We start from the raw sequence: 22,864 nt of genomic DNA on the forward strand, positions 1-22,864 counted from the left end.
AGCTTACCCGAGCGAAGTTCGAACCAATACAAGCTCATACGAATGAAAACCGAATCAATCAGAGTTCGATAGCTCAAGTAATTCGCCAAAATATCGCTCTTGGGTGTTCATAACCCAAGAGTCCAACCCACACTAGTTGGGTCCTATAACTCCCGAAATATTCCTCCAAAACTCACCAAATTCGAGTATGATGTTCTCCTAGTATAGGAGAACAAGACCCCAAAAGGAATCGAAAAATAAATGCCTCTAACTCATTTTCAATTTTTAAAATTTAGGTCATAACCCTAGGTCTTGGTTTAAAGAATTAAATGGTTTTTAATTAAAATCATGGATTAAAGCTTAAACGAAAGGAATGAATCAAAGGAAAATACTTAGGTTATGGTTTAGACCTTACCCCATGGAAGAAACTTGAAGAACATCCTTGGATTCTCCCAATCCCAAACTTTCAAGATGAGAAAAACTCCAACAACATTAATAGCCAAAAACACCTAGATGTTCTGCCTCGTTTCTTGTGCCAAATGATTTCAAAACATGCTTTTGATGCCTCCAATGGATTTTACATAAAATTCCAGTCAAGTTAGGCTTTTGAATCACTCTATTTGACTTTGAGGGAGATATGTTGGTTTCAATATTTGAAAATAGTGCAAATTTTTAAATACGAATTCAGTAGCAATTTCGTAAGTAAGCTGAAAAATCTTGCAACTCAATTCTTAGTAAAATGACCATAAATTCCTCATACGATGTTGTCACAACCCCGGTTTGCCCTCCGTGAACCTTTGTGATGGCACCTAGTCCCTACGACTAGGTAAGCCTAAATTGCGGAAAATAAACCAATTTGCGGAAGTAAAACAATTTAAAACAGAATTAGAGTAATAAGACAGTGTTTAAAAGTGCCGCTCGGCATACACAATATTTAATTATCATAAACCAATACATATATCCAAGACCCGAAAACCCATGAATCACAAGCTAAGGATCACTACATAGTGCTCTAACTCCAGAATAGTCTAAAACAAAAGAAATACAGAAGGGCGGTAACTATAAGAGAGAGTGGAGAGAGACTCCTCGGTCTGCAAACGTGGCAGATATACCTCGAAGTCTCCGAACGGTGGCCTAGCCTCAAGGATGGTAAGTCTGAGTCAAGGTACCTAGATCTGCACATGAAAAACATGCACAGAAAGGGTATGAGTACACCACAACGGTACTCAGTAAGTATCAAGCCTAACCTCGGTCGGGTAGTGACAAGGATGGTCAGGGCCCTACTGAGGTTAAAGAAAATACAAAGTATAAAAGTGTAGAACAAGACGGTATAATTAAGTGCAACAATAAGAAATAACATAGAATAGAAAGAACAACAACAACTGGAACAGAAGCAAAATAATCACAGAAAGGAAATACAACCCAACACAGAGATAACAACCAAGGTACCTTCCAGGATACCGTCCTGTTGTCCCAATTACATCTATCCAGTGGATCTCCCGGATACCGTCCCGTAGTCAATCATATATATCCAAAGGATTCCGGGATCCCATCCCGTAGTCTAACTATCAGTGTGCGTGGATCTACTGGAATCTTGATCCGTAGTCCCAAATATAAATACCCAGTACTGGGAAATCTACCGAGTGCAGTCCCGTAGTTCCATATAACTGTGCAGGGGAATCTACCGGAATCCCACATTCGTAGTCCCAAATAAATAGACAAGGGGGATCTACTGGAATCCCACATCCGTAGTCCCAATGTAAATACACAACAACAACAGGAAAATATTTAGAAATGGCAAATTTCATATTAAGGTAACAAGTAATTCTAGCCTAGCATGCTGCACAGAATTCAGGTAAGGCAGTTTTAGCAAATAAAACAATTAAATCATTTAGACATGCTTTCCTAAGCTACAACAGGCTTAATAGTGCAAGTAATAAAAACAGGAAAGGAAACATACTAGTAATTACTTAATGAAAACCGGATTTCCAACAGTTAGCACAAGTACGCACTCGTCACCTCACGTACAAGGTATTTCAATTACCAAATATACCAAATCCTAAGGGTAAAGGTCCCCACACAAGGTTAGGCAAGCCACTTACCTCGAACCGGCTCAAAATCAACCCGAAACCACGCTCTTGCCACGAGTACTCGACTCCAAAAGGCCCAAATCTATTCAATTCAATTTCATAACGTAAATAACTGATTCTACATAGAAATTCTAAGCTAATACACGAAATTAGGTAAAATGACCAAAATGCCCCTAGGGCCCACGTCTCGGAATCGGGTCAAATTTACATTTTTAGAAACCTCATATTCTCACGAGTCTATACATAACAAGAACACCAAAATCGGAGTTCAATTGACCCCTCAAATACCCATGTTAAGGTTTCGTAATCTCAAGCCCTAATTACCCATTTTTCCCAAATTGCTCACCACCAATTAGGTCTTTAATCACATATAAATGAGTTATGAAGTCAAAAATGTTACCTCCAAGTGATTCCCCTTGAATCCCTCTTCAATCCTCTTCAAAAGGCTTCAAAATCGCCCACAAATGTAGGAAGTTAGGCTCAAAATCGCGAAATAGGCCTTTTAAATCATTTTGCCCAGGGATTTAAATCCTTCTTTGCGAACGCTGTCAAAGCCTCGCGTTCGCGAAGCACAAATTGACGTTGACTATTTTTCCTTCTTCGCAAATGTGTCCCTACTTCTCGAACGCGAAGGCTTAGCTTCCCAGCCCATCGCGAACACGGCTTCCTTCTCGCGAATGCGTAGTTCAAAGTCCACAGCCCTTCGCGAATGTGGGGACCTCCCTCGCGTACGCGAAGGTTAAACCTTCAACTCCACATCCTAACCCTTCGCGAATGCGAGGGTCCATTCGCGAACACGAAGAACAACTGGTCTGCAACATACACGGCAGTTTTCTGCAACTTCAAACATCATGAAATGGTCCGGTTGACCACCTGAAACTCACCCGAGGCCCCCTGGACCTCAACCAGACATACCAACATATCCCATAACCTCATTCAAACTTTTTCCAACCTTTGGAACGCTCAAAACCACATTAAAACACCAAATTCGCGTTGGATTCAAGCCTAAAAATTCCTAAATCTTCTAAATTACGCTTTTGATCAAAATTTCTATCAAACCTCGTCCGAATAACCTGAAATTTTTCACACACATCACATTAAACACTACGGAGCTACTCCAACTTCTGGAATTCCATTCCGACCCTCAGATCAAAATCTCACTATCGAACCGGAAACTTCAAAAATTTAACTTTCGGCATTCCAAGCCTAAATTAGCTACGGACCTCCAAAACACAATCTGAACACGCCCCTAAGCCCAAAATCACCCAACGGAGCTAACAGAACCATTGGATTTCCATTCAGTGGCCGTCTTCACACTGTTCCAACTACGGTCAACGTTCCAACACTTAAGCTCTCATTTAGGGAATAAGTGTCCCAAAACTCTCCGAAACTCAAAACCGAACATTCCGGTAAATCAAAATAGTAGAAATAAACTTGAGGAAAGCAGTTAATAGGGGATCGGGGCATAAATTCTTAAAACGACCGACCGGGTCGTCACATCCTCCTACACTTAAACATTCGATAGTCCTCGAACGAGAATAGAGACATACCTGAATTAGTGAAAAGATGGGGGTAATGGCTGTGCATATCCTGCTCAGTCTCCCAGGTCGCCTCCTCGACCGGCTGGCCCCGCCACTTAACCTTTACCGAAGCAATGTTCTTTGACCTCAGCTTTCTAACCTACCTGTCTAATATTGCCACTAGCTCCTCAACTTAAGATAGATCTTTGTCCTACTGGACTGAACTGAAATCTAACACATGCGATGGATCACCGTGATACCTCCGGAGCATCGAAACATGAAATACCGGATGAACTCCTGCCAAGCTGGGAGGTAAGGCAAGCTTATAAGCAACTTCCCCAACACGCCTCAATATCTCAAAAGGGCCAATAAACCTCGGACTCAACTTCCCTTTCTTCCCAAATCTCATAACGCCCTTCATAGGCGAAACCCGAAGCAGAACCCGCTCTCCAACCATATAGGAAACATCACAAACCTTCCGATCTGCGTAACTCTTCTGTCTGGACTGGGCTGTGGGAGTCTATCCTGAATCACCTTAACCTTCTCTAAAACATCCTAAACTAAGTTTGTGCCCAATAATCTCGCCTCACCCGGATCAAACCAACCCACTAGGGATCTACACCATCTACCATATAAAGCCTCATACGGTGCCATCTGAATGCTGGACTGATAGTTGTCGTTGTAAGCAAACTCCACCAATGGAAAGAACTGATCCCAAGACCCTCCAAACTCAATCACACATGCATGGAGCATATCCTCAAGAATTGGAATAGTGTGCTCGGACTGTCCGTCCGTCTGCAGGTGAAATGCTGTACTCAACTCCACCCAAGTACCCAACTCATGCTGAACTGCTCTCCAGAACCGTGATGTGAACTGAGTGCCTCTGTCTGAAATGATGGACACTGGAATACCATGCAGACGAACAATCTCCCGGATGTAGATCTCTGCCAGCCGCTCCGAGGAATAAGTAGTACACACAGGTATAAAATGAGCAGACTTGGTCAGCCGATCCACAATCACCCAAATAGCATCGAACTTTCTCAAAGTCCGTGGGAGCCCAACTACAAAGTCCATGGTGATTTGCTCCCACTTCCACTCCGGAATCTCTATCTGCTGAAGCAACCCACCCAGTCTCTGGTGCTCATACTTCACCTGCTAACAGTTAAGGCATCGAGCTACAAATCCAACTATATCTTTCTTCATCTGCCTCCACCAGTAGTGCTGCCTCAAATCCTGATACATTTTCGCGGCACCCGAATGAATGGAATACCGCGAGCTATGGGCCTCTTCCAGAATCAACTCCCGAAGCCCATCAACATTGGTTACACAAATCCAACCCTGCATCCTCAATACCCCATCATCACCAATAGTCACATCTCTGGCATCACCGTGCTAAACCTTGTCCTTGAGGACAAGAAAATGAGGGTCATCATACTGTCGCTCCCTGATACGATCAAATAAGGAAGACCGAGAAACCACTCAAGCTAGAACCCAACTGGGCTCCGAAAAATCCAATCTCACAAACTGGCTGGCTAGGGTCTGGACATCCATCGCCATAGGTCTCTCCGATGCTGGTAAATTAGCCAAACTCCCCAAACTCTCTGACCGGCAACTCAAGGCATCAGCCACCACATTAGCCTTACCCGGGTGATACAAAATAGTGATATCATAATACTTCAGCAACTCTAACCACCTCCTCTGGCGCAAATTTAAATCCTTTTGCTTGAACAAGTGTTGTAAGCTCCGATGGTCAGTATAAATCTCACAAGGCACACCGTATAAATAATGGCACCAGATCTTCAGGGAGTGAACAATGGCAGTTAACTCAAGGTCGTGGACATGGTAATTCTTCTCATGTATCTTCAACTGTCTGGACGCATAGGCAATCACCCTACCGTCCTGCATCAACACCGCTCCGAGGACAATCCTCGAGGCATCACAATAGACCGTATAAGACCCCAAACCTATAGGTAGTATCAAAATTGGGGCTGTGGTCAAAGCAGTCTTGAGATTCTGAAAGCTCGCCTCACACTCCTCTGTCCACTGGAATGGAGCACCCTTCTAGGTCAACCTGGTCATGGGGGCTGCAATCGACAAAAACCCCTCCACAAAACGACGGTAGTAACCCGCTAAACCAAGGAAACTGCGAATCTGCGTAGCTGAGGATGGTCTGGGCCAACTCTATGCGGCCTCTATTTTCTTCGGATCTACCTGAATGCCCTCACTCGATACCACATGACCTAGGAATGCCACTAAATCTAACCAAAACTTACATTTCGAGAACTTAGCATATAACTTCTTCTCTCTCAGAGTCTGAAGCACAGTTCTTAGGTGTTGCTCATGATCTTCCCGACTCTGGGAATACACCAGAATATCATCAATAAAGACAACGACGAACGAGTCAAGATACGACCAGAACACATTGTGCATCAAATGCATAAAAGCTGCTAGGGCATTGGTCAACCCAAATGACATAACAAGGAACTCGTAATGACCATACTGAGTCCTGAAAGCAGTCTTCGGGATATCTAGCTCCCGAATCTTCAACTAATAGTAACCTGAGCAAAAATCAATCTTAGAAAACACTCGTTCGCCCAGAAGCTGGTCAAACAGATCATCAATACGAGGCAAAAGATAACGGTTCTTCACTGTAACCTTGTTCAACTGGTGATAATCAATACACATGCGCATAGAACCATCCATTTTCTTCATAAACAAGACACGAACACCCCAAGGTGATACACTGGGCCGAATAAAACCCTTATCAAGCAATTCTTGTAATCGATCCTTCAACTTCTTCAACTTAGGAAGAGTCATACGATACAAAGGAATAGAAATGGGTTGAGTGCCCGACAACAGATCAATGCCAAAATCAATATCTATATCAGGCGGTATGCCCGGAAGATTAGCTGGAAACACATTGGGGAAATCCAGTACTACTAGAACTGAAACAACTGAATGGGTATCAATATCGACATCTCTTACCTAAGCTAAATACGTGTCATACCCCTTCTCAACCATATGCTAACTATACTGGGAGTGTGATCTCCCATACCCCTTCTCAACCATATGCGAACGCGAAGAACAACTGGTCTGTAACACACACAACAGTTTTCTGCAACTTCAAACATAATGAAATGGTCTGATTGACCACCTGAAACTCATCTAAGATCCCCGGGACCTCAACCAAACATACCAACATATCCCATAACCTCATTCAAACTTGTTCCAACCTTTGGAATGCTTAAAACAACATTAAAACACCAAATTTGCATTAGATTCAAGCCTAAGAATTCCAAAATCTTCTAAATTACGCTTTTGATCAAAAAGTCTATCAAACCTCGTCCGAATGACCTGAGATTTTGCACACACATCCCATTAAACACTACGGAGCTACTCCAACTTCCGGAATTCCATTCCGACCCTCCGATCAAAATCTTACTATTGAACCGAACCTCCAAAACACAATCCGAACACGCCCCTAAGCCCAAAATCATCCAACGGAGTTAACAGAACCATCAGATTTCCATTCCGAGGCCGTCTTCACACTATTCCGACTACGGTCAACTTTCTAACACTTAAGCTGTTATTTAGGGACTAAGTGTCCCAAAACTCTCCGAAACTCAAAACCGAACATCCCGGCAAATTAAAATAGCAAAAATAAACTCAGGGAAAGCAGTTAATAGGGGATCGGGGCATAAATTCTTAAAACGACCGGCCGAGTCGTCACATATGCCGAAACTTGATGATTTCAGTTGTTATAGTTCCAAAATTAGGATACGAATATAATGGTTTAATAGAAACATGAATCAAATGCTAATTGCTCAATATGGTAACCCTTTATGCTCAAATCGACATCGAAATCGAAAACAATAACCATACAACCCAAATTTATCCAAAACTCATCGGAATTTAACCAAACTTTGTGGACATGTCCAAAATTATCATACAAACTTATTGGAATAATAAAAACCCGATTCTGAGTCCGTTTACCCAAAAGTCAAACCTTGGTAAACTCTTCCAACTTACAACAACAACAATAACAACCACCACCACCCAGTAAAATACCACTAGTGGGGTCTGTGGAGGGTAGTGTGTACGCAGACCTTACCCCTACCCTGAAGGAGTAGAGAGGCTATTTCCGAAATACCCTCGGCTCAAGAAAACAAAAAGACAAAAGGAGACAATATTGGTAACACCAAGGAAATCATAGGAAAAATAGAAACAATATGAAATCTGGAAGAGAGATGCAAAGCAAAAGCGATAGCTAGTAAATATGTCCTGCATTGAAAAGCGAAGTAGTAAGACACAACATTGTCACTAGCTATTTAGACAAAAACCCTACCAGAATAGTCTCACAAAGGTACGAAGCTTCCAACTTAAAGCTTCTAAAATGAGAATAATTCTTCGAAATCCACCCCGAACCGCTCGAAAACCGAAACCAACCATACACGCAAGTCATAATACTTAATATAAAGATACTAAAAGTCTCAAACCACCTAATGGAATGCTAAAGCTCAAAAAGACCAGTCGGGTCGTTACATTCTCCCCCACTTAAACATACATTCATTCTCGAACGTGCCAAGAGTCGTTCCAAAGCCATCAAATCACCATATAACCTCACCATACACATAACCATGGTTGATATCACGTTACCCCAATCCATATAAGCCCGACAACACCGCCTAACAGAGGATCCTTACTTCAACCTTAGTCCATAAACCATAAAACCCAAATCCCCAACATCCAGAACTTATTATATGACACGATTCTTGTATCTATGCACCGTATAACTCTGAACAAGTTGTATCCATAACCATATCTCAAGACATAATCAGATGATATGCCGTATAACTAAAATAATCATAGCAAATTCCAACCACAATAGCTGCTCGATAACCAATATGACACCGGTAACAAACCTCAAATCAATTAAAACCTTGTTCTGAACCGTCGTACACAGCCAATTATGGAAGAAACATGCATAAACTCATAACCACCCAGCAAATTAACAAGTCGTGGAGCTCTCTTGACCAATGAGAACCATAGCTAAAATCTAAGCCAACTAGTGACACAATTCTTGCAAACATACCTTAATCAAATATGATTGCACTCATTTCAGGCCCAATAACCTCACCTCATCCAATACAAGCTAGTCGAGTGACCTGTCATACAAATCCTACTTAGAGCCACATACCATGCATCCGTGCACCAACGAAAAATAATTCAAATATATGCAATGATGGAAAGAAAATGGAAATGAAGAAATAATCACTCCAGCTCAACACATAACACCATGAAGCGCAATCCTATCAATCCACCACATGAGGGGAAACATAACACACGAAATAAGCACAAAGGATCATATCCTAGCATACTTACAGTAAACAACCATAAGCATATCAACATCAAACATATGAAGCGCGTGACCGTAACTATGGAGATATGGATATCACTATATACCAGAAACAGGAAGACCATAACCTAGACACAATCAACCATTCAACACCCCAAGAGAAAACTCGCTCAAATTTTGCCACAAATCCTAAACATAACCACATCGGTGTGCAGATAACCAACAGATCACAACCCATCGTAGCATATGAGAGTAACACATGAGACATATTAGAACACAAATATGATCCACCCTAAACACAATAATTGTGTTGAGTAGATAAATCTGACTCGATTTAGAACACACACCCTTATTAGACCTACTAGTAGCCTCCAAATCAATTCTGATCCTTCCGAAGTAGGTAGATAGCCTCTGAAAATCCCACAATAACATATCTATAGTACATAACATCGGTTGCCAACCTCTTAACATACCTTCACCATTTACAACCATGGAATAATCTGCCTTGAGAACCCTCTAAGTCTTGAAATCCCTAGAATACTAGAATCTCCACATCCAATCATAACTACACTACTCAAATAACTGACATATTCCTTACATACGGCCATCCCACAAGAAGTAATTCCATAATTCTTTCGTGCCACAAAGGAAAATCTGGACATCATCAGTCAATCAACCAGGAGATAACTGTAATACCAGTCAGGCATCCGCAAGTAAAAACACAGTGCGCCTTCTGGAATACGCACCCTTCATAGGTGTTATCAAATAGTGTTTGCATTATTCTAACATCTGAAATCATTCATGTTGTCTAGAAATTATGACCTCATCCAAGCGAAAATCATAACATGCAACACGTTCCTTATGCTGGTAGCTGACATCTAACTCAAGCTATTGTCGACACTATCAAGAACTCTTCGAGGCTAGTCCGCACATCACCAAGCCATCAGAACTGAAATTCCCCAACTCAACTAAGTCACGCAAGATGTCAAACCCAAGAGTATTGCTACAAAATGCTGGTAAAGCATTACCACACCAAAAGACCATTAACTTATGCTAATATACTGACCCAACACCACCGAGCTGACCCATTTGTTCTAATCGTCCTCGACTTGACTTCAGGTCAACAATTTGCATTATCGATACGCAATAATACTAAGTCAAAGCTCGCTTCAGAAAACCTTAGCACAAACCACGTCGTTCGAAAACACATAAACCGTTGTATTTCCTTTGGAGCACCAAACAATGCTGCAACCGAGATACCTACTCTGAAAATACCTTCTGTGAATTTGAAGAAGTTTCTCTAACCTTTCTTATACTGGAATGTAGATTTACTAATACAGATATACTGCAAGCTCCATCACCATCCCAAGAAAATCTCAGATCTTAGTCATGTACAATTCCGGGGAACCCTCAACACTACAAATGTACCTCAGACCCAAGACTGATATGACACTCAATCTAATTATCGATAGTAGACTCCCCCACTTGGCACAGAGTCATAGAGCCCAACATCCGATGATCCATATTACCAACCTTCATAAGCTCGTATATCACCAATCTGATACACGAACCAGTTGCATCCCACACTTGAGCAACTGAATATCTACCAACACGTTTGTGTCCTTAGTTTGGAAAATACCTTGAGTCAAAGATTGACCATTTATTGCCCCATCGTAGCCCATCTGAAGCATTACAACAGTCAGAGCATAGCTGATATCGAGCGTGCAACATCATATACGAGTGGATGTAAAAGGACATAAGATATATGCTTCAAGCTGAATCAATGATGCACAATAAGGAATGAAAGGAATGGTTCCTAATAGTTCTGTAGCCTCTCGAAGATAAGTACAGAAATCTCTGTACCGATTTGCAAGACTCTACTAAACTTGCTTATGACTAGTAGAACCTATGAACCTAGAGCTCTGATACTAACTTATCACGACCCCAATTTCCCACCTTAGGATGTCGTGATGGCACCTAGTCTCTAAGACTAGGTAAGCTTAATACATGCTGATTTAATAATATATTAGAACTATTTAATCATTTATCATAAAACATTAAATGACATACATAGTTGCAAGTGTCCAATAGCTGTACATTTCCCAAAATTGGTGGTACAGAGTCGTAAGCAGTACTAAAACACACTAGAATTTCCAAAACACAATACTATTTTGAATTATAATTTAACAGTAGAATAATGAAGTAAGATGGTGACTCTGAGGCCGGTGAACATCAAGCAGGTATATCTTGAAGTCTCCTGTCACGCAGAGGCAACTCTCAACAACACAATTAGAATACCTGGATCTGCATAAAATGTGCAAAATTGTAGCATGAGTACAACACAACGGTACCCAGTAAGTATCAAGCCTAACCTCGGTAATGTAGTGACGAGGCCAAGTCAAGACACCTATTAGACATATAAACATGTTAAAGATATACATAAGCTAACAATGGACATAACATCAATGTAAGACCAACGACGGAAGGATTATTGATTTATAACCCACAATGAAGTAATTGAAACATAAATGGCAAGACGTAGTAAATGATTAATAAAGAAATAACAAAATCAGAACATCGATGAGATGTAAATGAACTCAAATAACGAAAAATGGATGCCAACTCAAATAATAAAATCATTCCCAATGCACAGACTTACAACAAAAATTTCCTTGAGGCACCACACCTCATAAACTTCAAGTCATGGACCACAATTTTCAAATCTTATACATATGGCACCTCGTGCCCACAATAACAATCACCTTCGCACGACAAAGCTCACGTGCTACGATGTACTTTGCAACCCTGATAAATATTAATTTAGATGAACGAAAGATAAATTTAAACACCATCAAACATAATAACAATTTTGATCAAAGTAAGGTGTTTTCACAACCCAAAATCCCTCCGAAGGAGTTGTGATGACACCTAGTCTCTAAAACTAGGTAAGTCTAATATTAACAGAAATAACAATAATATTTACTAACTTCAAACAATATCGAAATAGAAATCTCTGTACAATTTAAAATTCCAAAACAGGCAGTACAAGTCATAAACCTTTCTAGGAGTAGTTACACATAATAAATACCTCACTGTTCCAGAAGAAAAGGAAATAATGGCAATAAATACAATAAAAGGTGACTATGAGGCATGCGAACACTGCAGCAGGTTTACCTTGAGTCTCCACAGGAACGATCCACACAGCTACTAATGATCGAATACCTAGATCTATACAAAAGAATATACAGAAGTGTATAATGAGCACACCACAACGGTGCCCAGTAAGTATCAAGACTAACCTCGATAAAGTAGTGACAAGGAACAGTCAAGATGCCTACTGGTCTAATAACCTGAACAGGATATTACATAAAGCTAAAAAGATAACGATAACAAAGTGATGCCAATAGCAGGAAGAAATCAAATTACAAAAGTAGAGACGATAAGGGGAAAACACGGATGGTAACGAAAAATAACTAAGTAATCACACACCAACATAGTTGGGATACAGACAAGTAAAAATGTGCTCAAGTAAAGGAAAGCGGTGTTAACTTAACCAATCACATCGTTTCTAATACAAAATTCCAATCATCCCAATCCTCGTAACCTCATATCATAATAACAACTTCCAAACCTTTAACACACATGGCACCTTGTGCCCACATATTTCTATCCACTTTGCACGGCAAAATCCACGTGCTACTCAGTACGTAGTATCCGTATCAAATGCTAATTAGGATGTTCAAGAAGATCTATTTATATATCATAAAATAAATTTAGAGTTTCTAGACCAAATAGGAAACCAACAAGAAAGATAAAGTTATTTTTAGAAATCATTTGAGTGAAGAAAATAATATTTCCAAATAAAAATACAACATCGAGTAAGCTATTGCCTTTAATATAGGATTCATTAAATTAAAGCTTAATAGCAATTCCTTTTTATGTAAAATACAAACCATGGACATGTTAAGGAGATTTAGTTGAGAAACCAATTGAGATAAAATATAATAATTGTTAGATGTTACAACCCATATCCACATGTGTTAGTTCATGCCATATATTAGTTAACATAAATCCAAGAAGGAATTATCTTTGAGATGATAAGAAGTCAATCCTATTGGTCTTAAGTGATACAAGAGTGTATAAGGGTGATTAACCAGTATTAGAAGTTAAACGAATCAAGGATGTTGTAACTCGAATTTTCAGGTAATCTAGCGGTGCTTAATACACTCAAGAGGTCATTTATGAAGGTATTTTAATCATATAATATCCGTATCATAAGTCTTGAAGTCAAACGAGTTATGAAACAAAAGTCGACAAAAGTTGTCGCAACTTAGGTTCATAATTTTACTTAAACATTAGGTCAAATGTTTCTAATCTTTTCTCATAATTTACAAGGAATTACGGGGTGATCTACCAACCAAATTAAATATCTATGAGTCTAGTTTCCAACGCATTAAACCGTTCATCGATACGATCTCGGAGTAGAGAGATATTCGCGTTTTCGCGAGACTGCGCCAAGCACCTCTCTATGGGGCCCACTAAGTCGGTTTAAGATATTTGGACCTATATAGGATGCCTCCAACCCGTTTTAAGTCATTTATTTTCACTATTTTCAGACCTTAGAACCCTAGGAACATCCTCTCAAGGTTCTCTCAAGATTCAAGACCCAAAAAAGGGCAAACAACACAAATCAAGTGTCGGGAATTCCGTGGCGCTAGTAAGTCTCTTGTTCTTCTTGTTGTTGCTCATTTTTGTGTCGTTTCAGCTCGTGTGGGAGGTTTTTTTAAAGGGTTTATGTTCTGTAAATACTCCCTCATGTTCTTAATATCAATCCTAGGTGATTTCAAGCCTTCTAAAGTGATTCTAGTGCCGAAAAACACTAATTGATCGCTAGTTTCGTTTTTTTGTTGTTGTGGCAGCATTGGAGGGATATTTCATGGAAATTTAAGGTCAAATTGGAGTTGTTCTTTCTGTATAAAGGTAAGGAACCTCTTACTCTATATGTATTTAAGATTATCCAAGTTGCGGCTAAGCCATTGAAGCTAGAACTTGTGAGATATATATCGAAAGGCTTGGTAGTAATGTTATTGTTTTGTGGACTGTTTTGCGTTGTTGTTGGGCTGCGTATTTTACTACTATCTTGTGGAGTTTTGGAGGAGGAAGGGTGTGGAGAAACACCATATATATGTAGGGTTATGGGCTGATAGTTATTCGTAACATTTCCAGGTTGTTTGACACGACTACGGTGGTCGTCGTATGTATGGAGTGATTAGGCTATGTGTGGACTATTTTGGGAGGCTCAGTATGTTTATTATTGATGTTGTTTGGGCTGTTTGGTGACTGTTTTGAATGGTGTGAGGTCATATATATAGGGGAGGTGCTATCCGTTTCATCGTAAAATAGGTTGTGGTCGATACATAATAGTTATGACGCTTAAATGATAACGATAATATCGTTTCTCTTATTGTAGACTAAGGAGTTTTGACAATTGCATAGCTTGAGATTGGGGCAGTATATACAAGGTATGTGAGGCTATCCCTTTTCTTCTTTTGCACGACTCCGATTGTACATAATGTAATGAACGAGCTTCCAAAGATACTCTACCTCTTAGAAGCTAGCAGTACTTACATTGTTTTCCCTCTTATGGAACGATTGATGTTAATGTTGCTTCTCTTATTCTTATGTTATCAATGTTATTGGTACTTCCTGATTCTTATAAGGTTCATAGTGAAGAGTTAGTCCTAATAACGTGTACAGAGGATACCGACCTTACGTCACTCCGAAAGGTTTAGAATGTGATTCCATGAGTCGAGCATGCATTATATATATGTATCTATTTTACTCTACCGAGCCACGCTATAGTTGGCCGGGTACGGCACCTATTGTGCAACCACTGATCAGTTGGGTTTTACCGAGCTCCACGTGGCCGGGTACGATTCTACCGAGCCTATTATGGCCGGGTACGATATGATGATAATGATGCCCACAGAGGCGAATGCTTTAAAGGTTTATGTATTTATACATATGTATCATGCATTTCATGTAAGTAGCCCTCAGAGGTACTAAGATGTTACAGGTTGTATATTCTCTATCCTTGCTTACATTACTGATCGTATTTATGGTTCCTTGCCTTACATACTCAGTACTTTATTCGTACTGACGTCCTTTTATTTGTGGACGCTGCATGTCGTGCTGCAGGTCCTGATAGACAGGCAGGTGCAGCTCCCCCACCACAGTAGACTGTCCAGTTCAGCGGTGATTGGCGAGATCCCTTCTCCGGACTTGCCTTGGTCTTGGTATGCAATTTTTGTTATAGACATTATGGGTATGTCGGGGCCCTGTTCCGGCTATGTTGCAACACTTATGTTCTTTTAGAGGCTCATAGACAGGTGTCGGCTCATGTATAGTTTGGTATGCCTTGTCGGCTAGTTTTTGTTGTATAGTCTTTCATAGTAGCGTGGTAGCTCATACCTTATACGTAGTTTCTTGATTGTCTGGTCATCCCCTGCTATGTATGTTCATGCCGTCATATTTTATTGCTGGTTGTCCATGATCTAGGTCTACCATTTATATTGATCTCGTCAGCCTTAAAAGATAATAATGAAGGTTAGATGAAATGTACGTTGGTGCTCGGCAAGTGTGGTCGGGTGCTAGTCATGGCCCTTCAGTTTGGGTCGTGACAAACTTGGTATCAGAGCAAGTTTGTCCTAGGGGTTGTCTATGAGCCGTGTCTAGTAGAGTCTTGATTATGGATGTGTAGCGCGCCACATTTATAATCAGGAGGCTACATGACATCTAGGGTTGTTACCTTCTTCCTGAATCTAGATCGTGCGTAGAGTTGAGTCATAAGTGTTCGTCTCTAATATTCACCTTGTTTTTTTCAGTGATGCCTTCGACTAGGAAGCAAACGATTAGTAGACGGCTTGATACAGCAGCGGGAGAGGGTACCAGTCAGGTGCCTCAAGTCAGAGCAGGACAAAGTGAGGCTCAAAGTGAGATGCCCTCTCATACCTTATCTACTCCATCTCCTCCAGAGGGTATTAGAAGGCACCCAGCGCCTCCAGTTCCTCTGTCTGGCACTCCAGACCAGGATATGCAGAGTGCTTTGCAGTTATTGACTAGCTTGGTAGCTGCTCAGGCTAAGAGGCAGAATACAGGTGCTGCTGAGAAACCAGTTAGTACAAGAGTTCGTGATTTTATTAATTTAGACCCTCCAGTGTTTACCGGATCAGACCACAAGGAGGACCCACAGACTTTTATTGACCAGGTTCATCGTACACTTCGGGTTATGCATGTTAGTGATACAGAGGCAGTAGAGTTGGCTTCTTATCGGCTATGGGATTTAGCGGTTCTCTGGTATGATAGTTGGGAGAGATCCAGGGGTCCGAACCCTCCTCCAGCTGTGTGGAAGGAATTTTCTGAGGCCTTTCTTCGTCACTACTTGCCAGTTGAGATACGACGAGCTAGAGCTGATAAGTTCTTGAACCTTAGACAAGGTAATATGAGTGTGCGAGAGTACAGTATGCAGTTTGATTCTTTGGCAAGGTATGCTCCCCATATGGTGGCCGAGATGAGTGATAGGGTGCATATGTTCGTGAATGGGTTGGGACCACATCTGATAAATAAGTGTACGACAACCTCCTTGGTGGAGGGCATGGATATTTCCCGTATTCAAGCTTATGCCCAGACCCTAGAGGATCGTAAGCGCCAGCAGAGGGCAGTTAGGGAGCAGGATAGGGGCCAGCATAAGAGGGCGAGATTTGCAGGGTATTCTGATGACTTCAGAGGCCGCATCAGGCCACAGTTTTCGAGGAGTTCGGCGCCACCTGTAGCTAGTGCTCCTCCACAGTTTCAGAGGCCTCGATATGATCGATCCTATTCTGGTCCAGGTCAGAGTTCGCGGGCATCTGGCTCGCAACATCACAGGGATACTAGTCAGATGAGACCCCCAACACCACATTGTGATCAGTGCGGCAAGGCCCACTTTGGACTGTGTCGTCGAGGTTCTGATGCATGCTATTCGTGCGGGCAGCCTGGCCATATGATGCGGGATTGTCCTAATAGAGGAGGTGATGGTATGGCTCAGCCGACTGGATCTGTGTCTGGTTCTTCCTCATCAGTTCGACCTCCAGCACGGGGTTTTCAGCAGTCGACAGGTCGTGGTAGGGGTAGAGGTGCAGTGTCGAGTTCGAGTGGTGCTCAAAATCGAACCTATGCTCTAGTAGGTCGACAGGATCTCGAGTCGTCTCCAGATGTTGTTACAGGTATTATATCTGTGTTTTCTTATGATGTATATGCGCTGATTGATCCGGGATCTACATTATCATATGTTACACCCTTTGTGGCTAATAAGTTTGGCATTGAACCTGAATTGATAAGTAAACCCCTCGCGGTATCTACTCCGATAGGAGATTCTGTGATTGCTAGAAGGGTATATAGAGGTTGCACTGTGATGATTTGTAGTCGTCAAACCTCGGCAAATTTATTTGAGTTAGAAATGGTTGATTTTGATGTGATAATGGGAATGGACTGGTTGGCCTCATGCTATGCAAATGTTGACTGTCGTACGAAGATGGTTAGGTTCCAATTTCCGGGTGAACCCGTCATTGAATGGAAAGGGAACATTGCTACACCGAAAGGTAGGTTTATTTCCTATCTTAAGGCAAGGAAAATGATCTCAAAAGGTTACATTTATCATCTCGTTCGCGTTAGGGATGCGGAGGCGAAACCGCCTACTTTACAATCAATCCCTGTGGTCAACGAATTCCCAGATGTTTTCCCAGATGAACTCCCAGGCCTTCCTCCTGAAAGGGAGATTGAGTTTAGCATTGATGTGTTGCCTGACACTCAACCGATCTCTATTCCTCCATACAGAATGGCCCCGGCAGAGTTGCAAGAGTTGAAGGTGCAGTTGAAGGACTTGCTAGATAAGGGCTTTATTAGGCCTAGCACTTCACCTTGGGGTGCACCAGTCCTATTCGTGCGGAAGAAAGACGGGTCGTTACGGATGTGTATCGACTATCGACAGTTGAATAAGTCTACTATAAAGAACAAGTATCCACTTCCAAGAATTGATGACCTGTTTGACCAACTCCAGGGTGCCAAGTATTTCTCCAAGATTGATTTACGTTCAGGGTATCATCAGGTAAGGGTTAGGGAGAAAGATATTCCAAAGACGGCCTTCCGGACAAGATATGGGCACTTTGAGTTCTTGGTGATGTCGTTCGGGCTAACAAATGCCCCAGCAGCTTTTATGGATCTCATGAATACTATATTCAGGCCCTATCTTGATGTGTTCGTGATTGTATTCATTGATGACATTCTAGTGTATTCTCGTTCGGAGGCGGAACACGCGGGCCACTTGCGGATAGTATTACAGACGCTTCAGGATCGTAAGTTATATGCTAAGCTCTCCAAATGTGAATTCTGGCTGAACTCAGTAGCATTCCTTGGCCATGTGATATCTGATGAGGGTATTAGTGTCGACACTCAGAAGATCGATGCAGTAAAGAATTGGCCGAGACCTACAACACCATCAGAAGTCCGCAGCTTCCTAGGGCTAGCAGGATATTATAGGCGGTTTGTAGAAGGATTTTCCTCTATATCATCACCATTGACTAAGTTAACACAAAAAGCTACCAAATTCCAGTGGTCTGACACTTGTGAACGTAGTTTTCAGGAGTTGAAGAATCGATTGACATCTGCACCAGTGCTCACTCTTCCTGAAGGAACAGAAGGTTATGTGGTATATTGTGATGCCTCAGGTATAGGTTTGGGGTGCGTATTGATGCAGCGTGGGAATGTGATTGCTTATGCATCAAGACAATTGAAGAAGCATGAAAAGAATTATCCAACCCATGATTTGGAATTGGCTGCAGTAATATATGCTTTGAAGATATGGCGGCACTACTTATACGGCGTCCATGTTGACATCTACACAGATCACAAGAGTTTACAATACATCTTCAAGCAGAAAGAGTTGAATTTGAGGCAGCGTAGGTGGCTTGAATTATTGAAAGACTACGACGTCGAGATATTGTATCATCCCGGTAAAGCCAATGTTGTGGCAGATGCTCTCAGCCGTAAATCAATGGGAAGCTTAGTACATATTGAGGCAGGTAGATGGGGGTTGATTAAAGAGCTTCATCAGCTAGCCAATATGAGAATCAGATTGTTAGACTCTGATGATGGAGGTGTTACTGTACAGAATACATCAGAATCATCTTTGGTAGCCGAGGTAAAAGCACGACAATATGAAGATCCTATCTTAGTACGATTAAGAGAAAGCATTCAACAGTGTAAAAGTATGGCTTTTGGGATCGGAAAAGATGGGGCACTGAGATACCAGAGCCGATTGTGTGTGCCTAATGTGGCAGGGTTGCGAGAGAAGATTATGAATGAGATTCATCAATCCCGATATTCCATCCATCCCGGCTCGACAAAGATGTATCATGATGTCAAGGAGCAGTATTGGTGGGATAATATGAAGAAGTCTATTGCAGAATTTGTAGCCCAGTGTCCCAATTGTCAACAAGTAAAGATAGAACATCAGAAACCCGGTGGATTGCTTCAAAATATAGAGATTCCGACCTGGAAGTGGGAGGTGATTAATATGGACTTCATTATTGGATTACCTCGCTCTTATCATAAGTTTGACTCCATCTGGGTGATAATTGATCGACTTACAAAATGTGCCCATTTTCTGCCAGTAAAGACAACTTACACGGCTGAAGATTATGCGAAGTTGTATATCAAGGAGATTGTTAGGCTTCATGGTGTGCCCATATCTATTATATCAGACAGAGGAGCTCAATTTACGGCTAACTTTTGGAGGTCTTTCCAGAAGGGTTTAGGCACACAGGTAAATCTCAGCACTGCATTTCATCCGCAGACTGACGGACAGGCTGAACGTACCATTCAGACACTGGAAGATATGCTACGAGCATGTGTTCTAGATTTTAAGGGGAATTGGGATGATCATCTTCCACTCATAGAATTCGCCTATAACAATAGCTACCATTCCAGTATTAAAATGGCCCCATATGAGGCACTATACGGGAGGAGATGTAGATCACCAGTTGGATGGTTCGAAGTCGGTGAAACAGAATTATATGGGCCAGATTTGATTCACCAAGCTATTGAGAAGGTGAAAGTGATACAGGAGCGATTGAGGACGGCACAAAGCAGGCAAAAATCTTATTCTGATGTCCGACGTCGTGATCTAGAGTTTGAGGTTGGTGATTGGGTTTTCCTGAGGATCTCACCAATGAAGGGTATTATGCGTTTTGGGAAGAAAGGTAAGCTGAGTCCAAGGTATATCGGGCCGTATAAAATTCTTCGACGGATTGGACAGGTTGCTTATGAGTTAGAATTGCCATCCGAATTGGAATTTGTTCACCCGGTATTCCATGTATCTATGTTGAGAAAATGTATTGGAGACCCTTCTCGAGTCATCCCTATCAAAGATGTACAAGTTACAGAGGACCTATCATATGAAGAAGTGCCAGTGGCGATATTAGATCGGCAAGTCCGCAAGCTGAGAACAAAAGATGTAGCTTCCGTCAAAGTATTGTGGAGGAACAAAAATATGGAAGAAATGACATGGGAAGAAGAAGAGGAGATGAAGTCTAAATACCCTTACTTATTCCAGAATAAAGATAACAAGGATGCTGGTGGAAGACAGAATACATTGGAAGGTGAAACGGCTCTATGAGGTAAGCAATAATTTGAGAATACTCCTCCTTAATACAAAATGGTGATATGTAGATAATGTAAATACGCATAATGCTTTGTGTAGCCTTGTGAAGCCATATGTTGGGATTAATTACTTGCAAGTTTTGCTAGTGACCATTTTATAGGGGAAAATTGATCGGAAATTTCCATTGGAATCCACGATGATTTAAACTCCCCATAAACCCTTACATTCGAGGACGAATGTTCCTAAGGGGGGAGGGTGTTACAACCCATATCCACATGTGTTAGTTCATGCCATATATTAGTTAACATAAATCCAAGAAGGAATTATCTTTGAGATGATAAGAAGTCAATCCTATTGGTCTTAAGTGATACAAGAGTGTATAAGGGTGATTAACCAGTATTAGAAGTTAAACGAATCAAGGATGTTGTAACTCGAATTTTCAGGTAATCTAGCGGTGCTTAATACACTCAAGAGGTCATTTATGAAGGTATTTTAATCATATAATATCCGTATCATAAGTCTTGAAGTCAAACGAGTTATGAAACAAAAGTCGACAAAAGTTGTCGCAACTTAGGTTCATAATTTTACTTAAACATTAGGTCAAATGTTTCTAATCTTTTCTCATAATTTACAAGGAATTACGGGGTGATCTACCCACCAAATTAAAGATCTATGAGTCTAGTTTCCAACGCATTAAACCGTTCATCGATACGATCTCGGAGTAGAGAGATATTCGCGTTTTCGCGAGACTGCGCCAAGCACCTCTCTATGGGGCCCACTAAGTCGGTTTAAGATATTTGGACCTATATAGGATGCCTCCAACCCGTTTTAAGTCATTTATTTTCACTATTTTCAGACCTTAGAACCCTAGGAACATCCTCTCAAGGTTCTCTCAAGATTCAAGACCCAAAAAAAGGGCAAACAACACAAATCAAGTGTCGGGAATTCCGTGGCGCTAGTAAGTCTCTTGTTCTTCTTGTTGTTGCTCATTTTTGTGTCGTTTCAGCTCGTGTGGGAGGTTGTTTTAAAGGGTTTATGTTCTGTAAATACTCCCTCATGTTCTTAATATCAATCCTAGGTGATTTCAAGCCTTCTAAAGTGATTCTAGTGCCGAAAAACACTAATTGATCGCTAGTTTCGCTTTTTTGTTGTTGTGGCAGCATTGGAGGGATATTTCATGGAAATTTAAGGTCAAATTGGAGTTGTTATTTCTGTATAAAGGTAAGGAACCTCTTACTCTATATGTATTTAAGATTATCCAAGTTGCGGCTAAGCCATTGAAGCTAGAACTTGTGAGATATATATCGAAAGGCTTGGTAGTAATGTTATTGTTTTGTGGACTGTTTTGCGTTGTTGTTGGGCTGCGTATTTTACTACTATATTGTGGAGTTTTGGAGGAGGAAGGGTGTGGAGAAACACCATATATATGTAGGGTTATGGGCTGATAGTTATTCGTAACATTTCCAGGTTGTTTGACACGACTACGGTGGTCGTCGTATGTATGGAGTGATTAGGCTATGTGTGGACTATTTTGGGAGGCTCAATATGTTTATTATTGATGTTGTTTGGGCTGTTTGGTGACTTCCTGATTCTTATAAGGTTCATAGTGAAGAGTTAGTCCTAATAACGTGTACAGAGGATACCGACCTTACGTCACTCCGAAAGGTTTAGAATGTGATTCCATGAGTCGAGCATGCATTATATATATGTATCTATTTTACTCTACCGAGCCACGCTATAGTTGGCCGGGTACGGCACCTATTGTGCAACCACTGATCAGTTGGGTTTTACCGAGCTCCACGTGGCCGGGTACGATTCTACCGAGCCTATTATGGCCGGGTACGATATGATGATAATGATGCCCACAGAGGCGAATGCTTTAAAGGTTTATGTATTTATACATATGTATCATGCATTTCATGTAAGTAGCCCTCAGAGGTACTAAGATGTTACAGGTTGTATATTCTCTATCCTTGCTTACATTACTGATCGTATTTATGGTTCCTTGCCTTACATACTCAGTACTTTATTCGTACTGACGTCCTTTTATTTGTGGACGCTGCATGTCGTGCTGCAGGTCCTGATAGACAGGCAGGTGCAGCTCCCCCACCACAGTAGACTGTCCAGTTCAGCGGTGATTGGCGAGATCCCTTCTCCGGACTTGCCTTGGTCTTGGTATGCAATTTTTGTTATAGACATTATGGGTATGTCGGGGCCCTGT

The sequence above is a fragment of the Nicotiana sylvestris genome, chromosome 8 (genome assembly GCF_000393655.2).
Source record: "Nicotiana sylvestris chromosome 8, ASM39365v2, whole genome shotgun sequence".
NCBI classification, from domain to species: Eukaryota; Viridiplantae; Streptophyta; class Magnoliopsida; order Solanales; family Solanaceae; genus Nicotiana; species Nicotiana sylvestris.